At 39.1% G+C, this 19956-nt stretch overlaps 1 pseudogene across 1 annotated transcript in view; it reads right to left on the reverse strand.

The window, feature by feature from the left end:
- LOC147333978 (hemicentin-2-like) overlaps positions 1-19956 on the reverse strand; it is an 81631-nt pseudogene that overhangs the window by 12303 nt on the left and 49372 nt on the right. Inside the window, exons 10-12 of the transcript XR_015128356.1 lie at positions 17325-17657; positions 15603-15935; positions 8350-8688 (exon numbers count right to left, since the gene is read on the reverse strand). The product of XR_015128356.1 is annotated as a hemicentin-2-like (transcript). The remainder of the gene's footprint in view (positions 1-8349; positions 8689-15602; positions 15936-17324; positions 17658-19956) is intronic.

Consider the following 19956-nt stretch of genomic DNA (forward strand, 5'->3'; position numbering starts at 1 on the left):
CCTTCATAACTCTTGTGTCTGTTTGATGGCTTCTGGCAACTTTTTGAGAAGATGATGTGTTTCTGTTGGATCAATCAGGTTGAGTTTAGGGCTTTGTTTGAAGTGAAGGTTGCTGTTCTGCACACATATAAATGGGCGGAGAGCACATGGCCAACCTCAGTAATGCTGAAGTGATTACATCTCTTGGAAAACTGTCCAGGAACTGGACACCATCAATGCCAGAGATGCCAGCAGGAACAATGCACTGATTAACAAAGATGGAAGCATCATGGACCAGAATGATGGGTTTTCTTTAGTATCACATTCAAATACCTCTGGCTCTATTCCTGTTTTCCTTAATTTTTTTCTATCATTTTTTTTGTCCTGTAATTAAATATAATAAAATGGAGGATAAGCTTAGTAGTTACACTTTCACTTTTAGACAAGATGGAGGATGAGCTCAGTAGTCTTATTGGTTTCACTTTTACTTTTACACAAGATGGAGGAGTGTTTGAAGAGTGCAGTTGTGAAATCAAGAAAAGTAGATTTGAGCTCCGACTCAATTCCAGTGTCAGTCACAGCTTTGAGGTGTGTTTGTGATCAGTCTGCTGTCAAGTCTAATGGCTTTCTTACAGTCAGGGGCGGATATAGAGAAATTTTCTTTCTGTAATTCTGTAATATGCACTATGTATGGTTAAAATACATCAAATATAGTGAATATACACAATATAAACAAATTTCATATAAATATAGTCTATAGCATTATTTGCTTTAGACCAGATAATTAAAGATTTCAGTTACATGAAACGTGAATTTTGTAAACTGAAAAAATTAGTATTGCACAATCAGAAAAATCTGGTTATTCTTAGTACTGTGTACTTTCAATGAATACGTCCTCACCTAGTTAGCTTAAGCAAGTTTTACTTTGTTATGTTAAGGCAATGAGTTTGCATAATTTCCCGACTCTCTGTGACCTCTTTTGCTCTTTGAATGCAGTACATCACTAGCAGTGAGAAATATTTCTATATAATATTTCTTTGTAATAATGTAAAGTCCTCCTTTACTGCATCATTGAATCTTCTCTGTGGTTTACTTTTTTCCCCATCTTACCCAGTATCACATCATTTATTTGTAATTTCTAGTTTTATATCTCTTGGAGATATATCTTTTACATACTTGTAAATGCACCATGTGGGTGATGGAATGTGATGTGACCCTGTGGTCCTTCCAACTCACACTTCTAATCCCTGCCATGAATTTATCATATTTAATAATAAGTCTAATCTTTAACATGTAGACATTTTTGGAACTCAACAGCTCAGCTCTGTCACCACACACACACACACACACACACACACACACACACACACACACACACACACACACACACACACACACACACACACACACAGTTTGGATTGCATAAAGCAGGAACAGAGTTTAGAAAACAAGAGGGAGATTACATTCAATGATTAAGGCTGCTGAGCATGTGATTTTTGATAAAGTTTTATCAAAAAGTTTAATCAAGGGTCTGTGCGTAATGGACATTTTTCCAGTTTTATTTTGTGAAATGATTTGTTGTTGCTCATGATGAACTTTACCAAAACATTCAATATTTATACGCGGAAATGAAAAAGCATGGAAAAACAACCATGATGAAGAACATTACAATACCAATAACAATATTAATATTCACAGCAACAAATATGTAATAAGCTTTGTGATGCAGAATTAGAGAAATTAATATCTGACTCTGAAACTACAGAAAGTAGTGAGTTTACTGCCCAGAATACTTAATCTAAATCAGAATCAGAATACTTTTTTCATCCCGAAGGAAATTAGGTGAATAATATGAAGGACAGCCCCGGTGTGGCTGAGCTTGGAGATTTCTTCTTGTGCCTTATCCTCTTTACCAGCCCTGATTTATGCCCAAAAGCAGCCTCCGAGTGCAGGTTTTTATAATAACTCTATTGTCAAAGTTACCTTGAAAATATGGTATCAATTTCGTCGTTATTTTAAGTTGACCTTTTTTTCCTTCAGTCACCCATTTTGAAAAATCCCTCTTTTCAGCCTTCTTTAGTTGATGATGCTTTTTATTTGTGGGCCTCCTTGGGTATCAGGTCTTTTTCTGATCTGTATATTCAGAATACATTTGCCTCCTTTGAACAGCTCTCATTGAAATTTGGCCTTCCAAAAAGTCACTTTTTTCGCTACTTACAAATCCCGAGTTTTGTTAACCCTAGAACATTATCGCTATAAATAGTAACACAATCACTAATGCCGGGTGATTTTTACCCGATATAATATAACCAATAAAAAGTAAGGCAAGGCAAGGCAAATTTATTTGTATAGCACAATTGGTTCAGAAACAACAGATCAACAGCTTTGGCACTGATAGATTTAATGGAAAAGATAACGGAATGTATGGATAATAAGAGGTATGCGCTCGGAGTTTTCTTAGATCTAAAGAAGGTGTTTGATACTGTTAATCATGAAATTCTATTAAAAAAACTGGAAAAGTACGGGTTTAGGGGAGTGGTTTTGGAATGGTTAAAAAGCTATGTAGGGAATAGGCAACAATATGTACAAATAAATGAATATAAATCTAATTTGATGGATATAGCTTGTGGAGTACCTCAAGGTTCAGTACTGGGTCCAAAAATGTTTATTATGTACTTAAATGATATCTGCAGAGTATCGGAGATTTTAAAGTTTGTGATATTTGTAGATGACACAAATATACTGTGTTCAGGTGTGGAATTGCCACAGGTTTTGGAAATGATCACACAGGAATTAACGATATTAAAGAAGTGGTTTGATATAAATAAATTATCATTGAATCTAGATAAAACCAAATTTATGTTGTTTGGAAACCAAAAGAAAAACATCGAAGTAGAAATATGTGTTAACAATGTATATTTAGAAAGAGTAAATGAAATAAAATTTCTTGGGGTGATCATCGACCACAAGCTCTGTTGGAAGCCACACATTACTTATGTTCGGGGGAAATTGGCACGGGGCATTGCCGTCCTGGGGAAAGCAAAGCATATGTTGGATCAGAAAGCACTGCACATTTTATACTGTGCTTTACTACTGCCATATATGAGCTACTGTGTAGAGGTCTGGGGAAACACATACAAAAGTAACACACAAACAATAACTATAATACAGAAAAGGGCCATTAGATTAATAAATAATGTAGGGTACAGGGACCATACAAATGCACTCTTTGTCAAAATGCAAGCTATTAAATTCCAAGACTTGGTGAAGATTACAACAGCGCAGATAATGTATAAAGTAAGAAATAAATTGCTTCCCAAAGACGGAGCTGAATGCAGCTTCTCCGTGTCTGGTTCTGACTCTGGGAACTGATAAAAGACCAGATCCAGATGACCTGAGGGATCTGGAAGGTTCATACTGGGTCAGGAGGTCACTGATGTATTTTGGTCCTAAACCATTAAGAGCTTTATAGACCAGCATCAGGACTTTAAAGTCTATCCTCTGACGGACAGGCAGCCAGTGTAAAGACCTCAGAGCTGGACTGATGTGGTCCACTTTTTTGGTCTTAGTGAGGACTCGAGCAGCAGAGTTCTGAATGAGCTGTAGTTGTCTGACTGATTTTTTAGGTAGACCTGTAAAGATGCTGTTACAGTAATCAAGCCTACTAAAGATGAATGCATGGACTAGTTTTTCCAGGTCCTGTTGAGACATCAGATTTTTTATCCTTGAAAATATTCTTGAGGTGATAGTAAGCTGATTTTGTTATTGTCTTAATGTGTTTTTCTAAGTTTAGGTCTGCATCCATCACTACACCCAAATTTCTCGCCTGGTTGGTGGTTTTTAGATGTATAGATTGAAGTTCTCTGGTGACCTGTAATCGTTTTTCTTTGGCGCCAAAGACTATTACTTCAGTTTTGTTTTTGTTTAGTTGGAGAAAATTGTGGCACAACCAGTCATTAATTTCCTCAATGCATTTACCAAGAGCCTGTACAGGGCCTCGGTCTCCTGGTGACATTGTGATATATATTTGTGTGTCATCTGCATAGCTGTGGTATGTAAGTAAGTAATCAAATATATCAAAATATGACAACACATGACAAATTAGAGTGGTCTTCTTTTACTTTCAACTGTGCCATGTCTAACAAAATGAAAAAAAAACCCTCCTAAAACAAAATAATGACTCTGGAGAGCTGGTCTTTGGTCCACCCATTCCTGGGACATTTGAGACTTCCCTGGTGAAGGCACAGGCTCCTCGACACGCAAACAGCTGCAGGAGAGAGAAATCATGTAAATGTATTTGCTCGGGTGTAAATCACCCAGCGATAGTGTTCTAGGCTTAAGGAGAAATCCTCCCATTTCCCATCTAGACCTCCTTGTCATGACTTTGATAACCTTCTATCCCCCCCCCCCCCCCCCCCCCCCCCTTCATCACAGGGCCTGATCTCTTGTCTGTATGGGAGAATATGTTCCTTTGGCAACTCCTCAACCTCGGCTATTAAAATGGCATGGGAGCAGGATTTGGGGTGTGTGATTTAGGATGACTCTTGGGATAAAATTCTTTACCGGGTCCATGGCTCCTCATTATGTGCCAAACACGGGCTGATTCAATGTAAGATTTTGCATCGTGTACACTGGACTAAAACCAGACTAGCTCAAATATACCCCAACCTTAGCCCTGATTGCGACTGTTGTCATCAAACACCTTCCTCTCTAATACATATGTTTTGGTCATGTCCATCCCTCAAACAATACTGGATTAATATTTTTCTGACTTTATCAAAGATCATCCAGCTGCCCCTCCAACCTGTGCCCTTAACTGCTTTGTTTGGGGTTCTTCCTGATACAGTTGTCTTGCCGACGCCCCAAGCGGATTTGGTAGCATTTCTCACCTTATTGTCAAGACGCAGAATATTGTTATGTTGGAAGTCCCCTTCTCCCCCATCCTGGGAAATCTGGATCAGTGACGCTTTGCATTTTAGCAAACTCGAAAAGATTAAATTCACCCTGCGTGGGTCTATGGCCAAATTTTTTAAGATCTGGCAACCCTGTTTTGACTATGTTCAGACTTTGCGGTCCCGCAACGCTCCCAATTAGCCAGCTCAGACTTTATTCTATTTTATTTTATCTTATGTTTAAGTATACAAACTCTATTGTGCCTGCGCTTTATGATGGCATTTACTTACCTACTTTATACATATTTCTTTTCTCTTACAGATTTGACTTATCTCTACAACTAAGCTGACCACTCAGCCACTCTTTTCTTTTTCTACACCCACTGGTACTCCTATAATTATGAGGTGGGAGTGTATGTTTCATATTGTTTTATGTTCTTCAAAAAGAAAACGGCATATTGTTCAATTTATCTTTTGTTAAAATGGATGCAGAAAATATAATAAAAATATCTGAGGAAAAAATAATAATATGAAGGACAAGACCCAAAAACACTACATGCCAACGGGAAAGAGCTCTACTTAATTTTACGTAACAAAATGTGTTTGAGCAGATCAGTGCATCCTTCACACTTCGATTATTGAGTCCCTATAATTCCTATGTGTTGTCAGTTGGTTTAGTCAGTGACTGTAATTATTCTGTAATAGCTGATCTCAACATGAGCATCAGTTTTTGTGGTTCAATCCTCACAGAACAACTTTGATCTTACAAACAGCTGCTGAACAGGAAAATGAAACAAATATACTCACACGTGTAGAGTATTTTACAAAAAAGTGTAAAATCTTGTACATTGAATTCTTGCACAGTGAAAATAAGCTGTACTGTAACACTAATTTAATGTAAGGTTTCGTTTGTAATACTGTTTTAAATGGTGTTAATCAATCCTGTGATAAATTATTGAAGAGGAACAAACACTGTGGATCATAGAGTCGCTGATAGAGAGCTCGGACAGACACTAACACAGTCTGAACAGGTTTGATGACAAACAGAGAAATGAAAAATTAAGTATGGTAAAGCTTCCTAATAACCATCTACCATAAATGTAAACAAACAATGAAACAATAAATAAATTGTAATAATCACTTTCTAAAGCTCAATCAAACAAGTAACAAGTTATTAATCTGCTCACTTACACATGCTTTCATAAACAACTCTGTGAGGATTATCTGGATGTTTTTGTAAAAGCTGGATCTTGTTTCTAAACCAACTATTTGTGAAGAAGTAAATTTCCTTCCTTCTAGTTTGACATGGGTGGAGCTGATAGCAGCTGTCACTGAGTGTGAGGTTTCGTACAGCAGGACAGGGTGCCAGGCCATCTGATAATGGTTATTAAAAGGTTTTATCTGAAACTGAAAGTTGACACTAATGGTTTGAAATAGCAGCAGGAGTCTCATAGTTATCTGTACAAAGCCCTGAGACGTCTGAAATGGGCTGATGTCCAACAGAATACTGAGCCTTTTCTATATTTTCTGTAGATCAAGAAAGCAATAACAGCAGCAACACGAAGCACATCAATACAACAGGTAAATCCTCCTTCTTTACTCCATTCGTCTTCCCTCCATCTTTGTTGTCTTCATCCTTCTCTTGTCGTCTTGTCTGACCTGCAGGTGAGAAACAGGTGTGAGGTGTCAGCTGTCAGGTAGGTGATGAGTGAAGAACAGAAGAGAATCCATTTCCTCTTCAAACTGCTGTCAGACATTATCTACTGCACTCTGATCACATCACTCAGACCAGCTGCTTTCTACAAAGTCTCATCAACAACATCTTTAGAAACAAACATCAACAACCAGGGGCCCGTTCTTCGTATGTCGCTCACTACATCCAAGATCAAATGACACATCCAAGACCAAACCATCGCGCTAACCGTGAGCTCGCTAATCCGGTTCCCCGAACACACCTGCTGTTGACGATTAATACAGCTGGACACAGTAATGTGAGATCACTGGGTGTCGTAAAAGGGGCTACGCATCGATAGTAGAAACATTGATCGGCAACCCGCTGATTGGTCGGCGAAAATGTCGAAGGAGCGCGCTCGGTATTTTCCGGCAGCAGAGCAAGAACTCTTGAGTGAGGGATTTCAGGAGTTTCAGAGTTTAATTAAAACGCAAGGGAACACTGCAAAGGCTGCAAAAGCAAGGAGAGAGGGCTGGCAGAAAGTTGCTGACAAATTAAACTCGTAGGTAATTTAATAATAATAATAATAATAATAATAATAATGGATTGGGTTTATATAGCGCTTTCCAAGGCACCCAAAGCGCTTTACGATACCACTATTCATTCACTCTCACATTCACACACTGGTGGAAGCAGCTACGGTTGTAGCCACAGCTGCCCTGGGACAGACTGACAGAAGCGAGGCTGCCATATCGCGCCATCGGCCCCTCTGGCCAACACCAGTAGGCGGTAGGGTAGATCTATCATATGACACTATATTGTCCAATATTATATGGCATTATATTATATTATAATATGTTATATTATATCCCCTTTCACATTAGAGCCACAACAGGACCCACAAGAACATGGGAACAAGTAAAAGTGAAATACAGGCGTATTCTACAGAATGGTAATATTTATCACTTATATTGCTTTTCGTCTCTTGGAAAGAGACCCTGTAATACTCTGTTAGTTTGTTCATAACAGCAACCAAGAAAAGGGCAGAGCAAAAAAAAAGACAGGTGGTGGTCCTGCACCCCCTCGTCAACAAGTTGGTTAAGTAAATAATACCCTCACGGGAAGATCGATATCTCTCTATGAGCACACTGTCGCGCTGAGCTAAAGGATCCTGTCTGTCCCGCAATATACGCTGGATTCTGAAAACTCTCCTTATCAATCTTGCACCTTCCGCAATGGGTGGCTCGCGTATACGGACAGGACATGGCTGCGACAGACTTCCCAAATCCACCTTCGCTTTTATAGCCGTGGTCTCTCATCTTGATTACACGAAGTAATTTACAATTAGTACTCTAAAATATGAATTACATCTGTAATAATCACATACATGTAATAGAATGTTAATAGTACATTTCCCTTTTTTAGGAAATGACCTGTATGTATCTGTGTGACATCAATAAAAGGATCAAGTGCTGCATTATCTTTAGTTACATTGATGTTATTTATTTATGGTGAAACAGTGGTGGAATATCGCTGTTGCTTTCGTATAAATGAAGCGGACATACCTGCGTGGCCGCGATCTAATCCTGTTTACATAAAGTAAACCTGCTCCCGAGCAGGTTTACGCTTACGGCTCTGTTGCTATGACAGCAAGTCCCGGATGAGCTTCGGGGAACCGACTGATCCAGGATCACGCGAAATCGTCAACAATCTAATCCAGCTAACTTACTTAGCGAGGTACGAAGAACGGGCCCCAGGAAGCAGCTTCACCTCTGATCACACACACACTCAACTCTACTCACTCACCTGGAGGAACAACAACAGTCAGGTAGATGATGATTATGAGCTCCTGAGAGCGTGTTTCTTTCATGAACACACGACACTCGTATGTTCCAGTGTCATTAATCGTCACATTGTTCAGAATCAAAGACACGTCTCCATCCTTCATCTGTCTGTCCTGCAGATCCACCCGGTTCTGGAAAGATGGATGCTGATTGGCTGGATCAAACTGATCATCCTGATACAAAAGCACATATTTATCTGTCAGGTCAGCTTTCCTCCAATATACAGCTGTGATGTTGTTGTTTGGAGCTCAACATGTCAGAGTGACGTCCTGTCCAGACTCAGCTGTGATGTTTTTCTGCTCTGAAAGAGGAAACAACACAGAGCAGAGAGGTTAAAGGTCAAAGTACAATTGTGATCAGAATGATTGACTTTAAATATTTTGTTTATTTCCTTTGACATTTAAGTTTTTAGTCATGTTGGATTTAATGAACCTCTGAACATCCAGCAGGTCACCAGTGACCCACTGAGGGGGAATTTTAGCCTCATGCTAAACATGCAAAGTCTATTACCATGTAAACAGGCTGATACTCTTCAGTTATTTACCTCAGAGATAAACAATTTCTAACAGTTAATCTTACCTGCAGAGACGAACATGAGGACGCTGAAAAAGAGCAAAGTGGACCAGAGTGTTCCAGCAGACATGTCTTTCTTTCTGTATTAAAATCGGGGCTTCAAATCAAATCGGATCTTCAGATGAGACTATATGAGATGAGCTTTGAGGTTCAGATGAAGCTGAAAGCCCCTGAGTGAGAGAACAGGTCTGTAACTCCACACTTAAGAGTCAGAGAGAGGGAGGAACAGAGTGGTGGGCTGGACCAGTGTCCTCCAATGCAAACGCAGAAATGAAGAAAACTGGAGAGCAGCCAGTCTTTAAATAATGATGCCAAAATATTTGTACCTAAGAGGTCAAAATAAGGACTCTTATTTTCTTAAATTAATGAGGAATTATCTGGTTTTGTGGCTGAAACATATTTAATAACAGTCAATTGGTTTTGGACATGACTGATTATAACAAATAGGTTAAAAGCTTTAGTGTCATTCAAGGTTGTTCAGCACTTTGGATTCAGAAATTGTTTTCTATTACTTTAAGAATCATCAGCTCTTTATAGAAAGCTGAGATGATAACTTAAGTTGGTGCAAGTAGATTAGACAAAGCTTTTTAGACAAAACACTTTGAGTGCTCAGAGCAGAAAAGGGCTATTTAAGAACCAGTCCATTTACCATTTTCTTCAAGCCGTTTTTTTACTTTTGTGTCACAAACATAGTAGAGAATATCATAAAAAGCATAAGTCTATGACATCCCTGCATTAGGTAAATCCAATGATCACACCTGACATGTGCCTTTGTATAATCCATGTTAGATGATTGTAATGGCTTTTTAAAAATTCTAGTTTAGATAAAATCTCTGTTTCTCACCTCTGAGTGGAACAGAAAACTGTGATCAGACAGACATGTTGCAGTGAGTGAGCCCTGAGGGATCAGTGCTGTCCTGCTATAATGACAGATGTTTGGAGCACTTTAAGGACACTTTCTATAAGTCTGCATTTCAGGTCTGAAATATAACGGAGCCAGCTGCATCTTGCAGTCCTATAAAATCTAAGGAAGGCAACCAGCCTCCACCCATCACACCGGACCAGCAACTCTGTCACTGTATAACGTTGTCTACCCAGCAGCCCTAATAATCTGGAATGATGTTCGATCTTGGTGGTGAAACTGAGGCTCCTCTGCTGCCACCTGTTGGATCTTTACATAGCTTACATATAGTACCTCTCACACAGGAAACCTTTCTTACACACACTTTTTAAGAGAGAAGAAGAAAATAAAATAAAACCCATTGTTCTAGGAGGAGAAATGGCTGAGCAGCTGCATTAAAAGCCTTAGATTGCCATGTGAGATAGAAAGCATTAGATGCAGTGACGTAAAGCACTTCGCCAGTAAACAGCAAAGATGTGCTCTCTGACGTAACGAGCCGTGCTTCTAATCTGATGGAAAAGTCTGGGTTTTGTAGTTTCCAGGAGAACGGTACTTGACTTACTGCATTGTGCCAAGTCTAAAATTTTGTGGACGGGGGATTATGGAGTGGGTTTGTTTTTCTCGAGCTGGGCACAACTCTTAATGCTTTACCAAGACATTTTGGCTTAGTATGGTTGGGGTGGTGCTGTCACTTGGTGATTGCTCTCTCTGTGGTAGAGTATCACTTTCTGTATCTCTTACAACACACAGTGGTGTTTTTGTGTAGGTCATATGCTTAGCCACTTTAGTTAAAACTTTTAGATAATGTCTTATTTCCTAGTCTAATCTTCACATGCTCTATGCCAGGTACATTCTCTTTTGATTCACTCACTAACTACATTCATGGTATTCACTCACTTTGTCTTTAGGGATCTGCTAGAATAGTTTTGCTCATAGCTGACTGATTAGTAAGATGGCCTCTATACCTGTCCCTGCTGCACTTTCCTTCTCAGTGTTTGAGATGTTTATTTAGTCCTCCAAAAAAGATGTGGGCTTTATAGAAAATTGGGAACCTTTCTGGGACAAATCTGGTCTTGTTAGAAGAGATGGTACCCATCCAATTTTGAATGGAGCAGCAGAGATGCAGTCTTACATGTCTTTTTGCAGCTTCCCTCTCGTTATCTTGTCATCCCTTCAAATATCCATCCCCTGAGAGACTGTGCATGCTCCCATTTTGCCTGGAAAAATGGCTTTCTGCTTTATATAAAAGCTCTTGACGAAGCTAGAACATCATTGATTGAAGAAATGTTGATGTCAATGTGCTCAAATGGCACCTCCATTAATGGTAGCAGACACAAAGTGATTGGGACCATTAATGGCCAGCCATTAAATCAGGGCATTCTGAGAAACGACATTTATTTTGTCTTCAAAACATTGTGAATGAAGGAACAATGTACAATGTCTCATCTGAAAAGGATGATCTTTGAATATTAAAAGGTTTATAAAATGTTAAATCTGACATCTTCACTATACATCTCTCCTTGGTATGTACAACTCTGAATGCATGCAGATGGTTATCAAAACACTTCGTAAACAACATGTTTCCCATTAAAAAAATGGCAAAAAAGCTGCCTGTTCAGAATTATTCTGAGAGTCTACATTTTGGGTTTTCTATCCTGTCCACTCCACACAGTACATAATGCATAATATATGACATAACATCTTCCAGGCTCTGACCTCAGAGGAGGGACCAGAAGGAAACTGTCACATCATCAGTGTGATCATTATTGTCAAATAATCTTAAATTTTATTTAATTTCAAGTCTCACTAATCCACTCTTAAATATTTCATCAAAGATTGTTTGTTAGGTAGGAGATGGAGCCTAAATGCAAGATTCAGGAGAAAAAAATTAACTCAAGAGCAGCTTTAGAGCTGAACTCTCAAAGTACAAAACCACTGCAGGTCAGGAACAAAGACTCTTAAACAACAGGAAACTCTTCCAGGAAACCAGATAAGCAGAACTCAATGCAGCTCTAACAGAAAATCAAACAACTAACAATTAAGTCACAAACCCAAAATACACACATAAACCTAAAGGACTCTTGAATGGGAGCACAGAACTAAAGGCATAAAGTACCATGACAGGAACTCACATCAGGAATAAGAAAATAAAGACCCATAAACACTAAGAAATAACTGAATAGTTATTTTTTAAAAACAAAAAAAACAAAAATGATCCAAGCTATAAAAACAGGAGTTTCCTGGACAATTAATGTATCAGATCTGAGGATGTCGATTATAGCTGCTGGAATGTTTTGTTTATATGATGTTTATCTTTGCAGATGCTTGGAACCTTAATTAAGGTCTCTGGGCAAATTTAGGTGCTTTTCTTTTTCCTGTTGTCGCGGTAACTGATAAACTGCTGGGATGGTTTGGAAGAGTTGAGGCAAGTTTGTGATCTGGAGACACTTTGACCACATGTGATGTTTGTTGTTATATTATGAAAAATCACACAGTACTGTGCAAAACACTTGAATCACCCAAACTTCTTTGTCTCTTTGGAATCAAATTTTAATTTCACAAAAAAAAAATTTAATTCTCAATAAAAACCTCAATGTCAATCATTTAGTTGTAGCTGAACCATGAGCCATCAGGCAAATCTCCATTAGCAAGTTATCGTGGATCACCCCGTGCGTGGGGCTGCACAGCATCAACACATTAGCGCAGTTAGCTCGTTAGCGTGGTTAACATAAAACTTTGTCACTGTGCAGGTGACCGGTGGTAACTCACTAACAGAGATTTGCTGCGTTAATGCTGTTATGGCATTAACGTCATTTTAAAGAGATTAACGCTGACAGCACTAATTCATACATGTTTGTAATAGGGCTGGGCGATATGACCCAAAATTCATATCTCGATATTTTTTAGCTGGATGGCGATATAAGATATATATCTCGATTTTTTTTTTTTAAGCCATAAGTTAAGAACAAAAAGAGAGTTCTTAGTCACACTGTGTCCCAGATGTCACACGGGCACTTTTATTTACATACAGCGTAGATATTACTCAAAAATAAATTATCAGCATATATTAAATAATCATGGTCCATAAATAAAAGAAAACAATGTTGTTTTTGTGCATAACAAAAAGCTCACAATTGTGCAGTCAAAATGTAAACTAATAGACGCTGAGCATAATAACAAAGAGACAGATTTCACAGCTGCACCACGTCTCTGAACAGGTGCCATTTGTGGTCCTTATACACACACACAGTACGTATCACTCCGCGAGGCTCCTCCTCTGTAGCCGTAATTCTCCGACAATCCATCAAGCGGTGCAGCTCCGTAGCTTAGCAAAGTCATATTAAAACATTTTTTGACAGATTGCTGAGCGCTGTGTACCACATAAAATCGGTTCACGGTCAGTAAGCACAACCAGAATTCATACATAAGGCGCACTGTCGATTTTTGAGAAAAGGAAAGGATTTTAGGCCGTGCAGCCCCTCTGGGCTGCATGTCGTTAGCGCGGTTAGCTCGCTAACACGTTGACGCCATCCAGCCCCACGCACGGTAACTCGCTAACGGAGATTTTCCGCTTTCATCTTGTCATTGCCTGCAGGTGAAGCTATGGGGGAGTTGTGTTCAGTGCAGGAGAGGCGAGGCCGAGTAACGTTGCGTAGAGACAAAAGTGGACGAAAGAGAGGCAAACCTGCGGCTCCACAAGTATAATTATAACGTAACATAGACTATATCGATATAAACGATATTGTCACATCTTATATCTCGTATGAAAATATATCGATATTTTTAAAAAACTCGATATATCGCCCAGCCCTAGTTTGTAACACAGTTTTACTTTGTGTTCATGAACATCCTGAAGACTGTAGTTCAGAGTCACTGTCAGGCAGCAGAGGAAAGTTCATTTCTGTGTGTCTTCAGATCATTTGACCCACAGTTCTGCTGTGAGGTTTAAAGATGATGATCAGCATGTTCTTCACTTTTGGTGTCAACACAGAGTTTGGATCAGCAGCAGGAGACTCAGAGTTCAGCTCTTGACCCCTGACCCCTCTGAGATATTTCATATCCTCCCTGGTGAATTTGATGTGTTGGTCCACAAAGTTCATGTGATCAGTGGTACATCCTGAGATTTGACTTTCACCCAGGTGTCATCCACATACCTGAACTAATAACTTGGTGATGTTCCAGGGTTGGATAACAAAGCTCTTTTTTCCATGTTGGGGAAACCTGCAGTCAGCTGAGACTGAAGAAGTCACTTGGATGAGACCAGATGAACAGAACCTTTTATTGTTTTTGACTCTGCTACTAGGGCTGCACGATTAATCGTTAGAAAATCGCGATCTCGATTCATACTTATGTGCGATCTCATTTCCAAATGACAATGATTTAAAAAAAAAAAAAAAGACGACGACGACGATTGTACCGCATTTTGATCCAGGACGTAATCTGCATGAAAACAAGCGCTCACTCTTCCTGCTCAACAAATGACAAGGGCGGAGCCTTATACCACGTGATACAGAAGCTGTGCCGTGTGATGCTAAAATTAGCAGGGAAAAAACAACGGAGAGCACGTCAGGGATGACGAGAAAGTGACAGGAGAAAATCCGTCCCGGTCAACCACCCAAACATCAATAACGGGAACCTTATACAGCGCTTCCCTAGACCCGTCGAACTCCCGCAGGCACAAAGAAATCACGGAGGCCATTACTTATCACCTGACCAAAGATATGGCTCCCATCAACACTGTGCAAAACGAGGGATTTAGGAAAATGATCAACACCCTAGACAAACGCTACACAGTGCTGTCCCGCAACTATTTTTCTATTGTTGCACTACCTGCTCTATACACGCAGCGTCGAGCAACGGTGGAGACGGAATTTCAAGCAGTACAACATTTTGCGGCAACAACAAAATGTGAGACATTTGTTGTTTTTATGTTTATTTGTTGTTTTTATGTTCAGTCTCAACTGTTACGAAGTTGATGTGCAGTTAATAAGTGCAATAAATATTTATATTGGAAAAGAAAATCGTGAGAGAATCGTGATCTCAATTCTAAGCCAAAAAAATCGTGATTCTCATTTTATGCAAAATCGTGCAGCCCTATCTGCTTCTGTTGTTTTTTGGGGTTTTCTTTTGATGTTTTTTTAGATGAGAAAAAAAACACTAACAGCAGCAACAAGAAGCAGAGGTAAAGCTTGCAGTGCAATAGATTCATCCTTCTCCCCTTCACCCTTCCTGCCATTTTCTGTTTTAACTTCAGGTTTCTTCATTTCATCCTTCTTTCCTTCTTCCTTTTTCACTTCCTGCTTCATCCCTTCTTCCTTATTTCCCTCATCCTTCTCTCCTTCTTCCTTATTTCTCTCATCCTTCTCTCCTTCTTCCTTCTTCCCTCCTTCATTTTTTACTTCATCCTTCTTCCCTTCTTCCTTTTTCACTTCATGCTTCTGCCCTTCTTCCTTCTTCCCTTCTTCATCCTTACCTCCATCCTCTGTGTCTCCTCCTGTCTGACCTGCAGGTGAGAAACAGGTGTGAGGTGTCAGCTGTCAGGTAGGTGATGAGTGAAGAACAGAACAGAATCCATTTGCTCTTCAAACTGCTGTCAGACATTATCTACTGCACTCTGATCACATCACTCAGACCAGCTGCTTTCTACAAAGTCTCATCAACAACATCTTTAGAAACAAACATCAACAACCAGGAAGCAGCTTCACCTCTGATCACACACACACTCAACTCTACTCACTCACCTGGAGGAACAACCAGGTAGATGATGATTATGAGCTCCCGAGAGCCCGTTTCTTTCATGAACACACGACACTCGTATGTTCCAGTGTCATTAATCGTCACATTGTTCAGAATCAAAGACACGTCTCCATCCTTCATCTGTCTGTCCTGCAGATCCACCCGGTTCTTAAAAGATGGATGCTGACCTTGTGGAACAAATTGCCCTTCCTGGTACAAGTAGACATAGCCTGATGTCAAGTAAGCTTTGCTCCAATGTACAAATTTGATATTGTTGTTTGGAGCTCGACATGTCAGAGTGACGTCCTGTCCAGACTCAGCTGTGATGTTTTTCTGCTCTGAAAGAGGAAACAACACAGAGCAGAGAGGTTAAAGGTCAAAGTACAATTATGATCAGAATGATTGACTTTAAATATTTTTGTTTATTTCCTTTCACATTTGAGTTTTTAGTCATGTTGGATTGAATTTAATGAACCTTTGAACATCCAGCAGCTATTTTAATGTTTTCATAGTTGAACATGTTCTGTTGTCTCTTTCTCTTTAATCTCTCTCACACTCCTGTCACACTGGTGTGTGTGACTGCAGCAGCATCTGGCCCAATCCAGGGGGTAACTGTCCCTGAGACAAAAAAATGTAGCATTGATTTGTTAACCATTCCTCGCTGTCGGTCCCCTGACCGTGGTCGGGAGACCCAAGGGGAAATGCTTCCTCCAGGGCCGAAGTTTTGTCCTCCTTCGGGGTTAACTTCCATCACTTTTGTGGAGTAGTGAGGCAGACAGAAATCAGCCGAGACACCCAGGAGTACTGAAGACATGAGGCTTTAATACCGGTACTGCACATTTCAAAACACACTGCATGGGCTGTAGCCCGTTACAACGCTGCTCCCGGTCGCCGCCTCTACCCGTGACATTCTTTTCAGTCACCGCGTTTTTCATGCGCATGCTCACACACACGTGAGCATGCGCGTGAAAAACTCCTCACACAGCAGCCAGCCACACACAAGCCAGCAGTTCCCACAACAGATTAAGAACCTGTCTAAAAAATGTGATTAAGAAATAAGGGTTTGTTAAAGGTTTAAAGTGCTGTAAAGTTTGTTTGAGGTAGAGTTTGTAATGGTCACATGACCAGAGTTTAGTTGAGAGCACAACTATGGCATTGTGGGTCAGAACTAGCATGAATACAGAGCTACAGATGCTGTATGTTCAGCACCTGAACATTTTCCTGTACTGCTAGCTCAACACTGTTTATGGGCAATAACATGTTAGACTTTAATAAGATGAAAGACATTTACATTGTAAACTTTGTGTTTTCTTCAGTGTTCGTGGTTTCTGAAGAGAACGAGAGAGAGAGAGAGAGAGCGAAACAAACTTGAAAACATCAATATAATGTTTGGCTATTGTTTGTTGGAGCCCTGTAGTTACACAGGCTCATCTTTTGTGTGCAGACAGATGGCTGATTTCATAGAGAGGCCCAGTGCTGAAACTTGTAACTTGTTGCTGATGCAAATTAAATCATTTAAACAACAGAAATTTCTCCTGTATTGCAGGTGTGCTACATGACAGAGTCATGATAAGTAAGTTCATTGACATTAGAATTTAGATTAAAATATTTGCATCCTCATGTACTAAAGTGATTTTATTATTATATTAATATTGTATAAATATGGTAAAATTATCCTTCAAAGAGTTAAATATGCTCGTTGGACTGTAGGACCATCACTCACTCACCTGGGGAAACCCTCAGGTTGATGATGCTGACGAGTTTCCATGAGTCTGTTCCATTCACAAGGACATGACACTTGTATCTTGCAGCATCATTAATCGTCACATTTTTCAGAATCAAAGACACGTCTCCATCCTTCATCTGTCTGTCTTGCAGATCCACACGGTTCTTAAAAGACGGATGCTGGTCGTCTGTAACCAAGTGACCATCCTGGTACAAAAGAATATACTTATCTCTCAGGTCAGTTCTGCTCCAATGTACAGCTGTGATGTTGTTGTTTGGAGCTCGACATGTCAGAGTGACGTTCTGTCCAGACTCAGCTGTGATGGTTTTCTGCTCTGAAAGAGGAAACAACACAGAGCAGAGAGGTTAAAGGTCAAAGTTCAATTATGATCAGAATGATTGACTTTAAATATTTTTGTTTATTTCCTTTCACATTTGAGTTTTTAGTCATGTTGGATTTAATGAACCTCTGAACATCCAGCAGGTCACCAGTGACCCACTGTGGGGGAATTTTAGCCTCATGCTAAACATGCAAAGTGTCAGAAACTACAAGATGTTAGCTTCCACAGAACAACAACATGTGCTGATAATAAGTGAACATAATGTGTGAGAGAAAGCAGCCTCTCATTATAAGACACTGTGAGTCTCTTAGTGGCAGATTTAGATACATTTTCTTCAAGAACACATGTGATTCAAATGTAATAATACACGTTTTGTATAAATATGTCACAATCAGCGGGGCTGACTGTGTGTAGAGTGAAAGCTGGACCCAAATGCAGACGAAACAAAACATGAAACGTGACTTGAATAACCAGGAATACAGGAACAGAAAACACAAGGAGTCTAATAACCAAATGAACTTTGCTAATCTAACGAACTTAAACATAAACAACATCCAAATAAACTAAAACTTAAAACGCTGGGTCAACAGAAACAGGAACCTGACAAAATATAGTCTATAATTTTTATTTTTTTCTGTACCCCACATAATTAAACATTCAAGTTGAAACTTGAATGTTGCATCCATGGAACATCCAAGAAATGTGAAACTGCTATCAAATAAGGGGTGCTATGTTAATATGTAACTTGACCTGTTAAGGTGTTTTTTGATGGAAATAGCTTTTGATTTCAGCAAAAATTGATCTATTAATACTGCAAATTAAACAAATGACCATTTTCAATTCTCTACAACCTATAAAATGTTTTAAAACTCTGTGCTTATTAATTTGGAGCAGTGCATACTAAGGTTTTTTTTTTTTTTTTGAACTGTTTTTATTGTGTGGTTTGTTCAGTAACATTTAAATTATACTCGAATAGTTGATGACTCAAAAATTATGCTGACTGAATCGACTTTTTAGGAAAATCACAGAAAAATATAATTTGCATAATAATTTGGAACACGGAGTAGATTTTTGCTTTGTATGTCTAACCAGACCTTAACAAAAAAATATTTGTAACTTGTGTAAATAATTGTTTTGTTTTTTTTACAAACACGCAAATTCTAGTCTACAGATGCACAAGCATAACATTTTCAGATATTTTGGTTTACAAGGTTACAAAACTCAGTTCACAACTTTACAAGTACAAAATATTCATGAGCACAGTTTGAGCCCATCCACACATTACACTTTTTTGTCACAGCTGGATTGCAGATGTTAAATCCGCACAGACTCTGTCTAACCTTGTGTCACTTTCACACACATTATTATTAATATATAACCTTCACTTTCTCACAGTAAATCTCACCTGCAGAGACAAACACAAAGACGCTGAAAAACAGGAAATTGTAGCAGAGTGACGAAGTTCCAGCAGACATTTCTGTTTCTGTTTTAAAATCAGAATCTGAGATTCAGAAGAGAACTCTGAGGTTCAGATAAAGCTGAAAGTCCCTGAGTGAGAGAGCGGGTCTGTAACGCCACACTTATGAGTTAGAGAGAGAGATAGAGATGGTGGGCTGGACCGGAGTCCTCCAATGGAAATGCAGAAATGGTTCTGCATTAGGTTAACATTAGGACTGACGTATATTAAATTATATTAAATTAATGAGGAACAATCTGGATTTATGGCAGAAACATATTTAATAACAGTCATTTGGTTGGATATGACTGATTATAATACACTGGATAAAAGCTTTATTGTCATTCATTTATTGTTCACCAATTTGGATTTGGAAATTATTTTATATTTTTTTAAGTCATCGGTATATATACTATATATAAAGCTGAGAAGATAATTGAAGCTGGTGCATGGAGATTAGACAAAGCTTTTCTTCAAGCTTTTTTTTTCCTGTGTGTCACAAATTATGGCAATGAATATTAATAGAAAAGAGTAATTACAGGGCATCACTGCTTTAGGTAAATCATTTAAATTATCACAACTGACACGTGTGTTTGTGTCATCCATCTTAGATGATTGTAATGGCTTTTTTTGTTTTCTTTTTTAAACGGGCTTAGAAAAAATCTCAGTTTCACACCTCTGAGTTGAAAGCAACCATCCAGTAACCCCACCACTATTTTTCCCAGCAGCCCTCATCTTCTAGAATGACATCTTGGTCAAACTGAAGCTCCTCTGCTGCCACCTGTTGGATTTTTACATAGTTTACATATAGTACCTCACACAGGAAACCTTTCTTAC

This window comes from Aulonocara sp. 'chitande type north' Nkhata Bay, linkage group LG3 (assembly GCF_057382095.1).
Source record: "Aulonocara sp. 'chitande type north' Nkhata Bay isolate Kocher_YH1m ecotype deep benthic linkage group LG3, A_spYH_male_GT1.1, whole genome shotgun sequence".
Lineage (NCBI taxonomy): Eukaryota > Metazoa > Chordata > Actinopteri > Cichliformes > Cichlidae > Aulonocara > Aulonocara sp. 'chitande type north' Nkhata Bay.